At 43.7% G+C, this 19,286-nt stretch overlaps 1 protein-coding gene across 5 annotated transcripts in view; it reads right to left on the reverse strand.

Annotated features, from left to right (window-relative positions):
- Positions 1-19,066, reverse strand: part of exoc2 (exocyst complex component 2) — a 303,326-nt gene extending 284,260 nt beyond the window's left edge. For 2 of the 5 annotated variants that reach the window (XM_085989137.1, XM_085989132.1), the window contains exon 1: positions 18,960-19,066. The gene's annotated coding sequence lies outside the window, so the exon portion shown is untranslated. The other 3 variants (XM_085989135.1, XM_085989136.1, XM_085989134.1) reach the window with 3 other exon arrangements.
- Between the last annotated feature and the right edge of the window lie 220 nt (positions 19,067-19,286).

The following is a 19,286-nucleotide window of genomic DNA, read 5'->3' on the forward strand; positions in this document are numbered from 1 at the left end:
ATTGGTTCTGTATAACATCTATATATTAAAAAATCTTGCATAGGGTGTGCATCGCCCGTTCACAAACCTTACTTCCTGTTGGCATGATTTTTGGCCACGCTTTCCATCAACAGTTACCATTCTAAATGACTGTTAACTGTCACCTTGTAATTGCAGGCTCTGGCCACCAAGTGGCTCTTCAGAAGGAGTTTCTGAAGTCTCTCCCCCAACTCAAATATCATCTTATTCATCATAAAAACATATTCGTTAACTTATCACGGGTAACAGCACAGGCAAGTTATTAGTTAAAATAAAAGTTAAAGAAACAAAATAGCTACTTTACCTTTTCTAACTATCATACTTAACAAGAATGGAAAACGAACCATTCCAATGTAGTCATAATCAAATGACCAAACTATTTTTTAGCAAAGAAATGCAAACATCAAAGCTATAAATATCAAACTATTAAATAAGGTTAAAGAAGCTCATTGGCATCTTCTGTGACTTTTTTTCCCCCCAGAGACTGTCTCTCAACACAAGCCTCCAGGTTGGCAATGTTAGCCAACTTGCAAGATGCATTACCACTGCTGCATTGCAGGAAGAGATGTAGAGTCTTCAATGCTGTCTTGGCATCTTAATCACAGGAGCATATCACCATCACTATTCTTCTCCATCACCACATCTACTGTTCTGACTTGTACTTCAATCTCCAAGTCAGATAGTACCTTACTAAACACATGCCCTTGGTCATCAGCCATCATCTATGCATCAAAATCCACTTTGGTAGGCATGTCAAGCAACTCCATAAGGTGTCCCAAGAGCTGTTGGGGATTGAAATCAACAGATTCCTCTGATCCACATTGATGTCCTGGGCATTGTCATCTTTGAACCAGCAATAGCAACAAGCAATAGCAAAGGTCTGTGGAGTGATCTTGGACCTAGCATGGTAGAGGTCCATTGCTATATTAAGCTCAAATTTGGGCTCTTGCCAGAATTGCAAGTCGCCACGTAGCAATTGTGGAGACAAGTGCAATACTTTGCCTTAAGATTTTTGACAATGATCATATCTTAATATTGTAGCTTTCTACATATGAAAAAGACAAGAAAAGATCATCCAATCCCTCCAGCCCACCTCATCCACATTTATCCATCCCTCAACCATGCAATCTTCTAGTTGAAGTGAAAAACCTGAGATCAACTTAGGAAAAGCTCTGGGATTTTCCTCTTCAACTACGTGAGGCAATCAAGCAAGCTCCAGGAGACCACTGTAACCCATAAATTCTGCTTGTCCTTCTAATCCTTGGTAACCTGCAATTTGCCCTCTATAATTGGAATGATCTTCCTCTTTCAAGAACCTGCCCAGCTCCCTTGTAATGAGTTCATACTTACCACATATTTTGGTAATCTGTTCCAGAGGGAAATAACGATGTGAAAATAAATACTTCCTAATGTGATACATAACCCTTGCCTATGCATTTTATACACATCCCCACAACCAACCCCTCACCCCCACCACAGTACTCCCATCCCTATCCATCTCAAATAACCTATCCAAATGGACAGAAAGCAATTTTTTCCATTTTAAAACTTTCAATCTTATCTAGTGTTGGCAGCAGATGTATGCAGTGGATGTTGGGCATCTAACGCAGTGCAGCAATGATGCAGGAAAAGTACTTGTAAGCCTTTGGCATGCATCATCTTATTCAGATGCTTCATCCTGACCTTGAATGGGTCGGAGATCATCCACACCTCCTCCTTCACATTGCAATGCACAGGAAGTTAGTTCTTGTTTTGCTGAACCTGAAGATTCATAGTTATGAAAGACATGATCTTATCACTGCCACCTATGTTCACACACAGTAGCAGAATCACTCATTTCTTACTTATTTTGCCACCCATCCATATCTCTTCAGAGAAGCAAGGTCTTATCAGGGACTCTACCAAAAGAGGTCTATTCACCAGGGCTAAAAAGGTCCATGGCTCATACTCAGAAAGCAGGAGTAACCCCAACCATCAGCCATCCATAAGTCCTAAGGCCATGGCACCTGTTTCAATGTGGCTATCTTGCAGTTAAATGTTGTGACATTTCTCTCATCTCCACATCCATTTATTTGTCATCTTGAAGTCTACCACACCAAGTTGTTGGGACATGGTGACTGCCTTCTCTGCTAGCAATGGACCACTACATGGCAGACTAATGCAAAATTATTCTGCAACCGTGCCATTTTTATTCTTTTCCTCTGCGAAAGCTTGTAGAGTTTCCATGTTCTTCTTCATGTGTAACGTCCTAGGCACCACTTTGGTCTTCAACTCCACTTCTCCTTGCATGCCAATTTGTAGCTCAAGGTCACAGTATTGTAAACAGGAGGTAACTTTGTTCTATCAGCCCTTAAAATGTTAACATCAGGACATCTTTAGTTATGCTAAACTTGTATCGAGTTATGCTAAACTTGTACTGAACCTTGGTTAGACCACACTTGGAGTACTGCGTACAATTCTGGTTGCCATATTATAAAAAGGATATAGAGGCACTGGAGAGGTTGCAAAAAAGATTTACAAGGATGATATTAGAAATGCGAGGACATACATATCAGGAAATGATGTACAGGCTGGGCCTCTTTTCTCTTGAAAAGAGAAGGCTGAGGGGTGAAATAATAGAGGTCTTTAAAATTATGAAAGGTTTTGATAGAGTAAAACACTCTCATAGAAACAATTTTGCCACATGGGATAGGTTGTTAAAAAAGATGGCTAGAATGTTTTGACTTCTATTATTTCTCATATCCAGACTATTCCAATACCCTGAAATACTCCAATCCGATAATACTTTGTAAAGTTGAATTTACAATTTTTGTCAGTTTGAGAGAAAAAGACCACTAATACTTTCCCAGAACCCAAATGCCCACTAAGATACCATGCACCCCATGCTGTCTGACCTTCACCATACCCCACGCCCAAAAAGCACGCCCCCCCTTTTTGCAGGAAGCATCCCAACCACATGAATGTACAGTGCAAATATACAGAACTGCGTAAGATCCTCAATGCTTGCATCTGCTATTACAACCTTTAATGCAAGCCATAATATACCATACTGCAAGAAAAGAATGTAAAGTTTTCATAACAAAAATCTAAGTTAAAAACAGCCCTTTGGCTAGAGTGCTGTACTGCAGGTTGGTAGAATGGGTTTTATGGTAGTGATTTCCCACAGTGAGCATCCGATTTCAACCACCCTTTCACAAATAAATAACCAAGCATACACAAAGTACTTCCCCACAAGAAGGAAGAAAAATTAGAAGCTGGGAATAAGACTCTCATGCAATTCCAAGTTTCAAAGCGAAAATGTCCCGTCTAATCCCGGAACCAATATATTAAACGGAGAAAACAAAATAACAAAGAAAAACAAATTTCAGCGGCTATTCCAAGGAAGGTTCACAACAATCATATTTGTAAGCCTTCCTCTTTTAGCCAGTATTTCCCAAGACCAAAATGAAGTGATTTAACTGAATACAGGAAACAGCTTTCTAGAGTAAAGGAATGAACGGTTACCTCAGGATTCTCACTCATTTATGGAACACCACAGTTTCCACAAATGGAATGCAATATAATGAGGCAGAAGCTGCTACTTTAGAGACCATTTCACGACCTCAGGACGTCCCAAAGAATTTCACAGCCAATTAATTACTTCTGAAGTGCAGTCACTGTTGCAATGTAGGCAAACACGGCAGACAATTTGCACACAGCAAGATCCCACAAAGAGCCTCAAAATAAATGACCAATTAACATGGTTTTGATAGTGTTGGTTGAGGTATAAATGTTGGCCAGGATACCGGGAGCACTCTCCTGCTCCTCCTCTTCGAATAAAGCCATGGGATCACCTGAACAGCAGATGGGCCCTCAGGTTTTTTTTTTTTTTTTAATTAATTCTCAGGGCGTGGGCAACGCTGGCATTTATTGCCCATCCCCAGCTGTCTTTGAGAAGGTGCTGGTGGGTCGCCTTCTTAAACCGCTGCAGTCCATATGGTGAAGGTGCTCCCACAATGCTGTTCGACAGAGTTCTAGGATTTTGACACCACAACAATGAAGAAACAACGATATATGTCCAAATCAGGATGTTGTGTGACTTGGAGGGCAACATGGAGGTGATGGTTTACCCATGCACATGCAGCCCGTATACTTTTCGGTGCTGGAGGTTGTAGCTTTAGGAGGTGCTGCCGAAGAAATTTTGGCAAGTTGCAGCAGTCAATGCCTCAGGAGTGGAGAACCATTGGTCGCGAAAACATGAGGGGAAAACAAAAGATCATTCCCTACTCTGATATAGACAAGGAGTTAATACAAGAGCAGAAACTAATCATATGCAAACATTAAGTAAAGAAAAAACAATGAAGGATTGAGAATAAAGGTTTAAATGTCCTTCACGACAAGTCATTTTGTTTTTTCACTGAAAGGCAACGTGTTCCCGACTGGTTAATCAAAGCGATTTTCCTGCCCTGCACCGACAAGTCTATGGTGTAGTACAATAGTGTGCTTTGAAAAATAGAAAAGGAGCACCCTGCACATTGTGATTTGTTTATAACTAAAGAAGTCTAAGTTAAATGTCACTACTGCAAATCAAACATTCAATTTACTAGCAGCAGACAAAAAGCGAATTCCCAATGAGAGCAATTTTGTTAGGAAAAAATTTGTTCCCAAGAGTTAGCAGAGCATTCTATTAGGTAGATTTGGGAGGTGATGCCGAAAAAGCCTTGGCAACTTGCTGCAGCACATCCTGTAGACGATACAATCTGCATCCAAGTACACCGACGGTGGATGTTTAGGCTAGTGGATGAGGTGCTCATCAAGCTAACTTCTTCCTCCTGGATCGTGTCAAGCTTCTTAAGTGTTCTGGGAGTTGCGCCCATCCAGTCAAGTGGAGAGTATTCCCATTCCTGACTTAGGGTGGAGGGGCTTTGGGGAGTCAGGAGGTGAGCCACTTGTCAAAGAATACCCAACCCTCTGACCTGCTCCATTTATGTGGCTGGTCCAGTGAGTTTCTGACACCCAGGATGTTGATAGCAGAGAATTTGGCAATGGTAATGCCATTGAATGTCATGGGGAGGTGGTTCTACTATCTCTTTTTGGAGGTGGTCATTGCCTGGCACGAAACTTACTTGCCACTTATCAGCCCAAGCCTGGGTTTTATCCAGTTCTTGCTGCATGCAGGCACAGGCTGCTTCATTATCTCAGGAATTGCAAATGGAGATGAATGTTGTACAATCATCAGCAAAGAGCCTCAATTATGACATTATGATAGAGGGAAGGTCATTGATGAAGCAGCTGAAGATTGCAGGGCCGAGGGCGCTGACCTGAGGAACTCGTGCAGCATCATCCTGGGGCTGAGATGATTGGCCTCCAACAACCACAACCATCTTCCTTTGTGCCAGATAAGACTCCAGCCACTGGAGAGTTTCCTCCCTGATCCCCATTATCTTCAGTTTTATTAGGATGCCTCGGTGCCACACTTGGTCGAATGCTGCCTTGATGTCTAGGGCAGTCACTCTTACTTCACCTCTGGAATTCAGCCCTTTTGTCCATGTTTGAAACAATGCTGCAATGAAGTCTGGAGCGGAGTGGTCCTGGCGGAACACAAATGAGCATCGATGAACAGGTTATTGGTGAGTAAGTGCTTCTTGATGGCGCTGTTGATTTTCTGATGACTGGGAGTGGGCTGATAGGGCGGTAATTAGCTGGATTGGATTTGTCCTGCATTTTGTTAGCAGGACATACAACTTTCCACATTGTTGGGTTGATGAACTGGAACAGCATGTTTAGGGGCACGGCTAATGCTGGAACACAGGCTGCGACGTTGTCAGGGCACATACCCTTTGCTACGTCCAGTGCACTCAGCCATTTCTTAATGTCACGTGGAATGAATTGAGCTGGCTGAAGACAGACCCCAGCCCGGCATGAGGTTGAAAAGGCCATCCGTCAACTGAATAACAACAAGGCCTCAGGAGCAGATGGAATCCCTGCCGAGGCACTAAAGCATGGCGGAGAAGCACTACTGGTGCGAATTCATGAACTTATTTCTCTTATCTGGAAGGAGGAGAGCATGCCAGGGGATCTCAGAGATGCCGTAATTGTGACCATCTTCAAGAAAGGTGACAAGTCCGATTGCGGTAATTACAGAGGAGTTTCCCTGCTGTCTACTACAGGGAAAGTCATCGCAAGAATTCTCCTCAATCGTCTTCTCCCACCAACGCTGCCTCCACAAGATCCTGCAAATCCATTGGCAGGATACGTGCACCAACATCAGTGTTCTCGCTCAGGCCAACATGCCCAGCATCGAAGCGTTGACCACACTCGATCAGCTCCGATGGACGGATCACATCGTCCATATGCCCGATACGAGACTCCCAAAACAAGCGCTCTACTCGGAGCTCCGGCACGCAAGAGAGCCCCAGGTGGGCAGAGGAAACGCTTCAAGGACACCCTCAAAGCCTCCTTGAAAAAGTGCAACATCCCCACCGACACCTGGGAATCCCTGGCCCAAGATCGCACAAAGCGGAAGAGAAGCATTCGGGAACGCACCAAACGCCTTGGGTCTCATAGAAACATAGAAGATAGGAGCAGGAGTAGGCCATTCGGCCCCTCGAGCCTGCTCCACCATTTAATGAGATCATGGCTGATCATCCAAATTCAGTACCCTGTCCCTGCCTTCTCCCCATACCCCTTGATCCCTTTAGCCTCAAGAAATATATCCAACTCCTTCTTGAATATATTTAATGTATTGGCCTCTACTGCCTTCTGTGGTAGAGAATTCCACAGGTTCACCACTCTCTGGGTGAAGAAATTCCTCCTCATTTCTGTCCTAAATGGCCTACCCCTTATCCTTAGACTGTGACCCCTGGTTCTGGACTCCCAGACCATTGGGAACATCCTTCCTGCATCTAGTCTGTCCAGTCCTTTCAGAATTTTATAAGTTTCAATGAGATCCCCTCTCATTCTTCTAAACTCCAGCGAGTACAAGCCCAATCGACCCAATCTCTCCTCATACGTCATTCCTGCCATCCCAGGTATCAGCCTGGTGAATCTTCGCTGAACTCCTTCCATGGCAAGAACATCCTTCCTCAGATAAGGTGAGCAAAACTGCACACAATACTCAAGGTGTGGTCTCACCAAGGCCCTGTACAACTGCAGGAAGACATCCTTGTTCCTGTACTCAAACCCTCTCGCTACGAAGGCCAACATACCATTTGCTTTCTTAACCGCCTGCTGCACCTGCATGCTTACCTTCAGTGACTGGTGCACAAGGTCACCCAGGTCTCGTTGCACTTCCCCTTCTCCCAATCTATTGTCGCTCAGATAATAATCTGCCTTCCTGTTTTTGCCACCAAAGTGGATAACCTCACATTTATCCACGTTCTATTGCATCTGCCATGCTTCTGCCCAATCACCCAACCTGTCCAAATCATCCTGTAGTTTCTCGGTATCCTCCTCACAGCACACACGCCCACCCAGCTTTGTGTCATCTGCAAATTTGGAGATATTACATCTACTTCCCTTGTCTAGATCATTAATATATATTGTGAATAGCTGGAATCTCTTCGCCAGAAGCAAGCGCAAGCAGCGCACGTCAACCCAAGCACCCCACCCACCCGCCCCTTCAACCACCATCTGCCCCACCTGTGACAGAGACTGTAGGTCCCGCATTGGACTCATCAGTCACCTGCGAACTCATTTTAATGTGGAAGCAAGTCATCCTCGGTTCTGAGGGACTGCCTAAGAAGTCTCAGCCATTTCTTAATGTCACGTGGAATGAATCGAGTTGGCTGAAGACAGACATCTGTGATGGTAGGGGCCTCAGGAGGAGGCCGAAAAGGATAATTCATTTGGTACTTCTGGCTGAAGATGGTTGCAAATGCTTCAGCTTGTTTTTAGCACTCGTGCTGGGCTCCGCCATAATTGAGGATGGGGATATCCATGGAACTTCCTCATCTCGTTAGTTGCTTAATTGTTCACCACCATTCATAACCGGACATGGCAGGGCTACAGAGGTTTGACCTGATCTGTTGATTGTGGGATCGCTTAGCTCCATCTACTACATGCTGCTTTCACTGTTTAGCATGCAGGTAGCTCAGTGATGTAGCTTCATGGCACTGCATTTTCAGGTATGCTTGGTGGTGCTCCTGGCATGCTTTTCCACCCACCTCATTGAACCAGGGTTGTACACAGTAGTCCCCCACCCAGAGTACATTTGATGCTCGCGCTACCCTCAGTGCTTCTACCAAGTGGTGTTCAACATGGAGAAGTACTGATTCATCAGCTGCAAGAGGATGGTAAGTTGCAATCAGCAGAAAGTTTACTTGCCCATGTTTGACCTGAAGCCATGAGGCTTAATGGGGTCCGAAGTCAATGTTGAGGATTCCCAGAGCCACTACCGCTGCCGCCCCCCCCCCCCCAACCCTGTATACCACTGTACCCAGATCTCTGGTGGATCTGTCCTGCCGGTGGGACAGGATATAGCCAAGGATGGTGATGGATGAGTTTAGAGTGCTGGCTGATAGTCATACTCTCAGATTCATACCTATGTCAGGCTGTTGCTTGACTAGTCTGTGGGACAGCTCTCCCAAATTTGACACCAGATGTTAGTGAGGAGGACTTTGCAGGATTGACTGGGCTGGGTGTGCATTTGGCATGTCCTGATTCGATGCCTAGGTTACAACCAAGCGGTCCATCCGATTTTATTCTTTTTTTCCCCCCCTGTTTAGTAGTTTGATAGACCAACTTCAGAGGGCAATTCGTGTTGCTCTGGAATCACATAGGCCAGATCGGACAAAGACAGCAGATTTCCTTTCCTAAAGGACTGAATTCAATTTCTCAAACTGCCATGGTGAGGTCTGAACTCATGTTCTCTGGACAGCACCTCCAACAAAGCAGCACTGCACTGAAGTGTCAGTCTGGATTACATGCTGAAGCTTGAGCCCACAACCTTCTGACTCGGAGGCGAGAGTGCTACCATTGAGCCAAGATGGATGCCCAAGGCCAGTCCCTCACTCCACCCAAGTTCAACAAAGAGCCAAGCACCAACAGCAAATAATGACAGATTATAAAGGGTGCATGATCCTCCCAGCAGACAGTATTCTGACAGTTGTCAAATCATGGAAAATACTATCTGCTGGCAGGGCGGCATACCCTTATTGTAAAATATTTGCACTTGGGTTCACTATCAGCATTCAACATTCCTACATCACCGTTTATCATTTTCAGGCAATGGAAGCACTTTCATAAGAATACCACATTCAAAAATATAAACTAAGCATAAAATAGAAGATTTTGAGTGTTGAGCAATACCAAACTAAACGTCACAATCTTTTAGATTGAAGATGACCGAAAATGGTTCCTTTGCCCCCCCCCCATGCACCATCTGTGAATCTATGACCCTTATTCCAACTGCAACTAACCTGCATAATATCAAGGAGTTATCAAGGTACATATTTCATATCGTGATCTTCAAAAAATGTTCACATTTTTTAAATTTAACTTTAGCAAGATCGATCACCACCACATAGAAGCTAGAATACACGCCGTGGTAAAACAAATGCTTTTATCTCTGAACAGAGGCCTCCCCCCCACTTCCCGAAACAATTAAAGTTCAAGTTAAACATTTTCAGCTGTTACATCCCAAAACATAAAGTAACTGATTAAATGGTCGGAAAGCTTGCGGAAACTTTGCTAGCTGTGAATTATAAACCTTTGAAGAAAAATTTGATTCAAAATAAGTTAAGTTAACTTTAGACTCAATACCTGAACAAATTAGACTCAGCAAATACAATATTTTGCTCCCCTTATTTTTGAATCTAGATTTCAAAGTGTAAATCAAGATATGGAACAAAAAGTTTTGATTAGCTCTTGTGACTAAATATAAAGTCACATTTTTTAGTCTCCAATAACCTATATAAAGAAAAAAAAAAGACAAAATATAAAAGAAGAAATCTTTACAAGGGCAATTTTAATATGGAATTAAAACCACTGTGGAGAAGGGAGAGGTGTGAAAATAGACCTAACTTCAATGTTACAGCCATAAGAATATACTTCATGGTGTTAACAGACCACACAAGGAGTGTAAGTAACACATACAAGGTATTTAACATGAAGACCCAAAATTGAATCTGACTAGCTTACATATCCTTCACCTTCTGAGAAACTTTGGCAACCAGAAGTAGAGTATGCATACACTTGACAATCTAATATTTCCCAAAGGTTAACAAAACAGCAAAAGATAGTCTGATCATTCTAAATATAAATACATCGCGGGTCCAATACGACAAGTTCAGTACAGTTCCGCATCAGGCTAAAAGCTAACATCTGTGCTAATCATGTTTCTAAATAGACCAGATGTTCCTGATTATTATTAAGAATGTTTTTAAAATTGTAAGCATAGGTCACAGACCTGGAAACCAAAAGCTCAACAAGGAATTCTCACAGCGACTGTAAAAGATAAAAAGAAACAGCAGGCATTTTCTTAACCTGAAGTTGGAAACGATGCTCATCCTTTACCGGTATAGGAGGTTTCTTGAGTAGGGCAGGGTAATCCTGGTAGCCCCATTCACGTCATCCGATGGAATCCCTTCCTCAACCACCCAGCCTTACTGACCAAGGCATTGGAAGTTCGTGCTCAGACTGTGAGATGGAGTATTATGAGGAAGCTGCCTAATCCATCCGAGAGGCAAGGAACATAAATTCAGAGGTTCAGCTCTTGACGGTCAATTCCAGAATGTCCAGGTCACTTCACGCACCCACTGCTCACTTCCCTACTAAAGGTTAGCAGCGAGACAAGCGAGAAAGAAGGATAAAAGGAGGGTAGGAAAAATACACATTGCTAAAATCGTCTTCCGGTTTTACGGCTTAAGAGTTATGTAAAAAAAAACTTGCATTTCTGTAGCATCTTTCACGATCTCAGGTCATCCCAAAGTGCTTTACAGCCAGTGAAATACTTTCTGAAGTGTAGTCACTGCTGTAATGTAGGAAACACAGCAGCCAATTTGCGCACAGCAAGCTCCCACAAACAGCGATGTGATAATGACCAGATAATCTGTTTAGTGATGTTGATTAGGGATAAATATTGGCCAGGGCACCAGGGATAACTCCCCTGCTCTTCTTCGAAATAGTGCCACGGGATCTTTTCCATCCATCAGAGAGCAGACAGGGCCTCGGTTTAACGTCTCATCCAAAAAAAATATTCTTTTGTTGTATAACATAAAAGTCACAGGCACAACTTACACACTAATACTTTCCTACATTACAACAGTGACTACTCTCCAAAAGTACTTCACTGGCTGTAAAGCGCTTTGGGACATCCTGAGGTCGCGAAAGGTGCTTTATAAATGCAAGTCTTTCTTTTTGGACAACATATCCAGAACACTTGGTTTTGTCGTGATAATACGGTCATGAAAAACCAAGTGTTCTGGATATAAGTTATCCAGTTAAAGAAACTGTGTAACAGTCACAATCCTATTTCCACATCGTGCCTACAAACATTAATTAGCCAACCTGCAGATGTTTCAGGAGTGTGCACAAATACAATGCCGTATCACAAGATGGACACAGATGATGCAGGCCCATCCATTTAAAATTCACCCGTTATGGCATGCAATTGTTTCTTAAATGATTTCAGGAGCTTTGCCTCCACTACCCTATCAAAAAATTCATTCCAAATACAGATCATTCTTTACATGAAGAACTTCGATATTAATCTTATATTTATTGTTTACTAGTTTGAACCTGTCCTACTGTGATAATTTAGTTTAAAATAGTGTTTCAAATTTACCTTTTCTATACCATATCTTATATACCTTAAGATCATTTTCAGTTGCCTCCTTTCAAAATTGAAAAGCCCAGTTTTTTCCCACTCATTTCTCGAACTCTGATGCTCAGGCTTGTGGCTATTCTCTGATCGGGTAGTAATCTCTGGATAAATCCCCTCTGCGCCCTCTCCAAAACCTTGACATGAACACTTTAGGAAAGGTGTCAGAGAGGGTCAGAGGAGATTTACGAGACTGGTACCAGGGATGAGGGACTTCAACTACGTGGAGAGATTACAGAAGCTGGGATTGTTCTCTTTAGAGCAGAGAAGGTTAAGGGGAGATTTAATAGAGGTATTCAAAATGTTATGGGGTTTTGATAGAGTATATAGGGAGAAACAGTTTCCAGTGGCAGGAGGGTTGGTAACCAGAGGACACAGCTTTAAGGTCATTGGCAGAAGAACCAGAGGAGAGTTGGAGAATTTCTTTTATGCAGCAAGTTATGATGATCTGGAATGCACTGCATGAAAGGGTGGTGGATGCAGATTCAATAATAACTTTCAAAAGGGAATTTGATAAATACTTGAGAAGGAAACATTTTCAGAGCTATCAGGAAAGAGCAGGGGAGTGGGACTAATTGGATAGCTCTTTCAAAGAACCAGCACAGGTACGATGGCCTTCTGTGCTGGATGATTCAATGATTTCTCCCAGTACACCACACTAGAGCAGACAGAGAGAGAAGTATTGTAGGAATGTCTAGTCCTGTCCAAAAGACTGAGGTCCACTCAGGCGATCAAATAAACGAGATTTAATGAAAACTAACAGAGTTCAACGGATAACTACAGGAGAACATCGAATATAGGTCTAGTCAGTTTGGAGGCTCCACGAGGACTGCTTGGGCGGTCCCGTGGCTGACGTCATCACGTTTTTCCCGCCGGTGGGGGATCACGTGATGAACGGCGTGACGTCATCGCATTTACCCGCGCTATTAAAGTGATCGCGCTCTGTACATGTAAACAGTGAAAACAAAGATACAGACTCAGGCTGTAGCCAACATATTATTAAAGGGAATTATATACAATTGATTGGAGTCCCTTAGTGGCTCCGTCACAGTATCATGATTGTTAACATGTGGCTGGAAGGATGGTGTAAAAAAGGGAGGGTTTCAGATGTCTGGGACACAGACTACATTTCAAGCCAGTAAAGGTTGTACAGACAGGATGGCCTTCACCTGAACTGGACAGTCACTCATATCTCTGCGAAAAGGTAAATAGCGTAGTGGGAAAAGATTTAAACTAGTTGTGGGGGGGGGGGGTGGGGGTTTAGGAGGGGAAAATCCACACTAAGTCAAAAATGAGAAAAAGACCAAAAAGACATATGAGCAGGTTAGGGACAGTTACGTAGATAAGAGTTATGTACGCAGATGCACATAGCATCAGAAATACAACAAGTGAGATTGAAGCATAAATTCAGCTTAAAGGGTATGAAGTAGTAGCCATTAGAGACCAAGCTGCAACCCGAGCATGATTGGAAGCTAAACATTCCAGGCTATAGGATCTTTAGAAAGAACAGGGAAATTGGGAAAGGAGTAGCAATATTGATAGATGACGGTTACCGCAGTAGAAAGAAGGCCTTTCAATAAGGTTGCTCGGCCAGTGGAAACATTCTGGGTTGAGTTGAGGAACAACAAAGGATGCAAGACTCTGGTAGGAGATGTCTACAGATGTCCTGATAATAGTGATGTAGTGGAGGGGGATGTATAAATATGAGATCAGGGAAGCATGTAACAAAAACAAACTGTTTAAAAAAAGGAGATTTTAATTTTCACGTAGACCAGGAGAAGTAGAACAGCTGAAGTTGTAATGGCAATGAATTTCTAGAATGTACACGGGTCAGTTTTCGGTCGGGATGATGGTGAACTGGCAGCTTTCGCTGTCATTCCGCCTTTGAAACTGACTGCAACTTCCGGATTTGACGCATGCGGAAATCCTGAAGTTGCAGTCAGTCATTGACCGCTCTGAAACAGGCTGCGCTGTGCCCCGCCACCCAAAGTGAGCCGGCAATCTGTGTAATCAGCCAAACCGTTGAAACTGATGAAAGCTTCGGCCCTTTCACAGTAATTACATTGTTAAATTCCCCACTAAAAGTTAGACCCAAAGGGATTAGGTGTAACTGAGGTTTTAACAGTGTTATTACTACTAAACACATGTTAAGGGCCTGGAAAACTAATTTTAATTTTGTGCAGTGTGAAATTTGTCCATTTTAATAAAAATTTAAATCTTTAAAAATTTTTTTTTAATGGTTTCTTATAAGTTTGTCCATCTTTATTTCAGGTTTGTCTTTTCCCCACGTGAGAGCCCCAATCTTTGTTTTGCTGTCTCTAACATTTTTAAAACGTTAGAATTTTAAGAGCTTACTCACTTCCTTGTTCGCTCTGTGAGAATTCTGTCTTTTGATTGGCTGCTTAGACTGCCTGTTGACGTCACAGCAGTTCGCACAAGGGAATCCCCACTAACTTCCATTGATTTGAATTAAAGGTCGGAAAACCCAAAGTTCTTGAAACAGGGATCGCGGGGGGGAGGGGGCAAAGAGTAACATATTCAGAAACATTTTAAAACCAATATTTTAGGTTTCACGTGGACAAGATGGGCCAAATGGCCTCCTTCTGTGCTGTAAATTTCTATGATATATATTAGAGAGAGATCACAAGTGGATTGATTTAGGCAGCACATACGGTTAAGCTTCTGCTAACATCACATGATCGAATAATTAGCAGAGATTTGGAAATTGTTAAACATCTCCAATCACACGTTAGCACGAAATACACAAAATGGTGCACAATATTATTCAGCATAGCTTCCTGAATGTGTGATCTGTAAATTTATTCAGTGCTCTTATAGATCTGTGGAAAAGACTGATCTATCACATATCAAAATATTTCAAGTTAACTTACAACAGAATTCATTTAATTAAACCAAACTTAAAAACACTCAAAATTTGATTCACATCCATTAAAGGAGAACTATCTACATGACAAAGCATTTGGCAAGCTTTTCATATATGGAGAGGGGCGACCATTTTTATCACAATGATGACTGTGAACCAACAATGGATCAGCTTGTTTGTTAACAACATAAGAAAAACATGAGTTGTCAAACACGTATTGAAATGACATCCCTCAAAACAAACTCCCTTTGAAGATTTACAGTGGGACAATCTCATTAGATCTTTCCCCTCAGCAAAAAGATACTCCCAGTAAAGACATTAAAAAAAAATAAAACTGGTTCAATAATTTAATACCATTTTTTAAAAATAACTATATAAGGAAGTCCAAAATTCCAAGTAACCTACAATTTCTGGAAGTCCCAATGGCCCTGCCATCCTCGTCCGAAACAATGTTCATTTCTGAGCCATTGTCTCAACGTGTCTACCAGAATCACTCCTTGAGATTTTGACAACCATGGTCATCAAAAGATTTACTTCCCACAGCAAACTGGACTGTACACCAATATTTCTCATTCCATGACTGATTTCCCATTGTGTGGGTGGATGCAATAGATCCCACCTTTCCAAAACCTTTAATAGTTCAGTAAACCTACTGAAGTCAATGTAACAACAACTTGTATTTATATAGTGCCTTTAACGTAGTAAAACATCCCAAGGTGCTACACAGGAGCGTTATCAACAAGATTTGGCACCGAGACACATAAGGAGTTATCAGGGCAGATGACCAAAACCTTGGTCAAAGAGGTAGGTTTTAAGAAGCGCCTTAAAGGAGGAAAGGGAGGTAGAGAGGCAGAAAGGTTTAGGGAGGGAAGTCCAGAGCATAGGGCCTCGGCAGCTGAAGGCACGGCCACCAACGGTAGAGCAATTAAAATCAGGGATGCGCAAGAGGTCAGAATTGGAGGAATGCAGAGATCTGAGGGTTGTAGAGCTGGAGGAGATTACAGAGATAGGGAGGTGGCGAGACCATGGAGGGATCTGAAAACAAGGATGAGAACTTTAAAATCGAGACGTTGCTTAAATGGGAGCCAATGTAGGTCAATCAGCACATGGACCATGGACAATGTTCCCTCTAATTTTTTTTGGGTCCATGACCCATTTAAACTTTTGCACGCACGACCCATTCAAATTTTTGCCCATTCTCATTTTTTTCCATTTAAAAGCTGCTGAGCGGGGCCTACAGAGCGCTACACAGGCTCACTGGAATGTTGGTTATGGGTGAACGGGACTTGGTGCAAGTTAGGACACAAGCTGCAGAGTTTTGGATAACATCAAGTTTGCAAAGGGTGGAAGATGGGATGGCCGGCCAGAAGTGCGTTGGAAGAGTCAAGTCTAGCGGTAACAAAGGCATGGATGAGGGTTTCAGCAGCAGATGAGCTGAGGCAGGGGCGGAGACGGGCGATGTTACAGAGGTGGAAATAGGTAGTCTTAGTGATGGTCGGAAGCTCATCTCAGGGTCAAATACAACACCAAGGTTGTGAAAAGTCTGGTTCAGCCTCAGACAGTTGCCAGGGGGAGGGATGGAGTTAGTGATTAGGGAACGGAGTTTGTGGTGGGGACTGAAGACAATGGCTTCGGTCTTCCAAGATTTAGTTGGAGGAAATTTCTGCTCATCCAGTACTAGATGTCGGACAAGCAGTCTGACAAATTAGAGACAGTAGAGGGGTTGAGAGAGGCGGTGGCGAGGTAGAGCTGGGTGCCGTCAGCATACATGTGGAATCTGACGCTGTGTTTTCGGATGATGTCGCCGAGAGGCAGCATGTAGATGAGAAATAGGAGGGGGCCAAGGATAGATCCTTGGGGGACACCAGAGGTAACGATGCGGGAAGAGAAGCCAGGTGATTCTCTGACTACGACCAGAGAGCTAAAAATGGAACCAGGTGAGTGCAGTCCCACCCAGCTGGATGACGATGGTGAGGCTTTGCAGGAGGATGGTGTGTTCAACCATCAAAGGCTGCAGACAGGTCGAGTGGCATTAAAATCATTACTGACAAAAGCTTTACCCATTGTTCATCATGGATAGGCTTTTCTTATTACAATTTTATGTATCTATGTGTTGATACACTGTACAAGGATATGGAACACTCAGTTTTCTCATCATGTCTGTCCCCAAACAAGTCAGTGACTTCTCCAGGATGGAATGATGGACAGCTCACTGATCAAGAGATTCTGGTCGATGCCCCCAAGTTAATTTTAAATTGTGTTTTGTAACAAGGAATAATTACTTTTATTGTATTAGGTTTATAACCCCCAACAATATCAGAAAATTTAGCAAGCCAGCACAAGAATTACATGAACCTGCCAGCAGACTGAAAATTGAAAACATACAGCCCAAGGTACACATCACCTCCCCAGATATTAACACCCTCCATTCCTATTTGTCATTACAGCATTAATTACCTGGCAACCACAGGTACCTTCAATTTTTTTCATTTAATACAAATCATGACAACTCCTAACTTGTCAATTCTTATGTGGCTCCAATCACATTTATGATGAAAAGAACAACATGGGTCCAACTATTAGTTTCACTGGTACTTCTCTGTTCATCACAATTGCTAGTGGTAGTCTGACTTAATCACATAATTGGGCAGTGAAATCAGTCACCCCCCTGTAATCAATACACCAAGTATCGAGCACTTGCACATGAACTGAACCGGTCAGTGCATTCCAATTCGCTGAAGCACTGTACAATATTTGGCACTTTCCTGGTGCAGCACAGGCAAAATAAAAGAAACTTCAATCAAGTAAAATGGTCACTTGTGAACCGCAACAGCACAGGGCAGTGCGGCGTGCCTGGTTAAATCGGCCAAGTGAGCAACATTCCAAGTTCACACTTGTTGCACGATCAGCCGTGGCTCAGTGGGTAGCACCCTCACCTCCGAGTCAGAAGGTTGTAGGTTCAAGCCCCACTCCAGGGACTTGGGCACACAAATATAGGCTGGCACTCCCAGTGCAGTATAGAGGGAATGCTGTACTGTCAGATGTGGCTGCTTTCAGATGAGACCTCTACCAACAACTTGTATTTATAGAGCGCCTTTAACGTAGCAAAACGTCCCAAGGCACTGCACAGGAGTATTTGAAGACAAACAATTTGGCACCAATCCACATAAGAATAAATTAGGGCAGGTGACCAAAAGCTTGGTCAAAGAGGTAGGTTTTAAGGAGCATCTTAAAGGAGGAGAGGTAGCGAGGCGGACAGGTTTAGGCAGGGAATTCCAGAGCTTAGGGCCTAGGCAACAGAAAGCACGGCCATCAAAGGTTGAGAATTTTGAAATCGAGGCGCTGCTTAACCAGGAGCCAATGTAGATCAGCGAGCACAGGGGTGATGGGCAAACGGGACTTGGTGCAAGTTAGGACACAGGCAGCCAAGTTTTGGATGACCCTCAAGTTTACGTAGAGTGGAATGTGGGAGGCCAGCCAGGAGCGCATTGGAATAGTCAAGTCTAGAGGTAACAGAGGTACCACCTAGAAGGGCAAGGGCAGCAGACGCATGGGAACACCATCACCTGCAAGTACCCCTCCAAGTTTCACACCATCCTGACTTGAAATGTCTCACCATTCCTTCATTATCAAAATCCTGGAATTCCTTCCCTAACAGTACTGGGGGAGTACCTTCACCACAAGGACTGCAGCGGTTCACCACCACCTTCTCAAGGGCAATTAGGGATGGGCAATAAATGCTGGCCTTGCCAGCGATGCCCACGTCCCAGGAACAAATTTAAAATAAGTTAAACTGAGATCCTTCTGCTCTCTCAGGTGGACGTGAAAGATCCTCTGGCAGTATTTTGAAGAAGAGCAGAGGAGTTATCCCCGCTGTCCTGGCCAATCCCTTACAAAGTTGGAGGAGTACAGCTAGGCTGCTTATGCTGACAAGACAAGTGGGCAACGCTGAGCAAGGAGCTGGCCCTCAGGCAGGCTCGGGGGGTAGGGATGGGATTGGATGGGTCAGGCCGGGTTCTAACTCTGTCCCTCTCCCATTCACCATCCCATTTAAAGGGAACACGGGAGCTCACAGCCTGTTTCCGCTCGGTGCGTCAGGCACAAACATGAACCGACTGACAGGCTCCAGAGCATAAAAAAACACACACACGGTAAGAGCGCGGGTCCCTGCTGCCGCTTGTGTAGCCCGGGGCCGGGTTTCACTGACAACCACCTCTCACCGCTCCTACTCACTCCCTGACAACCGCTGCTACTCACTCTCTCCACTGCTGCCACTCGCGCTCGGTTCCCGGGGGCGGCCGCCTGACGTCACGGGGTGGGGAAACAACATCCGGGTCAGGGCGCCGGCCGCGTGATTCGTGCCTCAGAGTAAATGAGGACAAGTCTGGTCACTGAGGAGCCATGTTATTGTCTGGTCACTGAGAGGAGCCATGTTATTGTCTGGTCACTGAGAAGAGCCATGTTATTGTCTGGTCACTGAGAGGAGCCATGTTATTGTCTGGTCACTGAGAGGAGCCATGTTATTGTCTGGTCACTGAGGAGCCATGTTATTGTCTAGTAATGTTAGAGACTGGTCACTGAGGA

The sequence above is a fragment of the Somniosus microcephalus genome, chromosome 5, assembly GCF_052327205.1.
Source record: "Somniosus microcephalus isolate GS21.2 chromosome 5, FLI_Smic_1.0, whole genome shotgun sequence".
NCBI classification, from domain to species: domain Eukaryota; kingdom Metazoa; phylum Chordata; class Chondrichthyes; order Squaliformes; family Somniosidae; genus Somniosus; species Somniosus microcephalus.